The sequence below is a fragment of the Mizuhopecten yessoensis genome, unplaced genomic scaffold (genome assembly GCF_002113885.1).
Source record: "Mizuhopecten yessoensis strain PY_sf001 unplaced genomic scaffold, ASM211388v2 scaffold8885, whole genome shotgun sequence".
Lineage (NCBI taxonomy): Eukaryota > Metazoa > Mollusca > Bivalvia > Pectinida > Pectinidae > Mizuhopecten > Mizuhopecten yessoensis.
This window is the reverse complement of record NW_018407771.1, coordinates 77232-77588: the sequence shown is the minus strand read 5'-3', so window position 1 is coordinate 77588 and position 357 is coordinate 77232. Positions and strand designations below refer to the sequence as shown.

At 39.2% G+C, this 357-nt stretch overlaps 1 long non-coding RNA gene across 1 annotated transcript in view; it reads right to left on the bottom strand.

The window, feature by feature from the left end:
* Positions 1-228: 228 nt before the first annotated feature.
* LOC110456840 overlaps positions 229-357 on the bottom strand; it is a 5347-nt gene continuing 5218 nt past the window's right edge. The window contains exon 3 of the long non-coding RNA XR_002463634.1: positions 229-335. This is a non-coding gene — a long non-coding RNA (uncharacterized LOC110456840). The remainder of the gene's footprint in view (positions 336-357) is intronic.

Here is a 357-nt window from a genome sequence, read left to right as displayed (position 1 = left end):
ACCATAGGTACATTGACTGGTGGCCTATCACACATCAAACTGACACCTACATTAACAACCAAACGTGAAGTTTTACTGATCAGCAAAGAAACGGTGATAAAATTGAAGTGTCATGTGCCGGCATCTAAAAAATAAAATCCGATTATATTCTACCTTTCTTGACCCAGATCATATATAACTCTACTTTAATTTTACAACATTTCTATAATGTCCCGATGTTCTCCTAGGTTTGTACCTACCTTTACTCGCTAGGTAATGTCCTGACGTTGTCCTAGGTTTGTACCTACCTTTACTCGCTAGGTAATGTCCTGACGTTGTCCTAGGTTTGTACCTACCTTTACTCGCTAGGTAATGTCC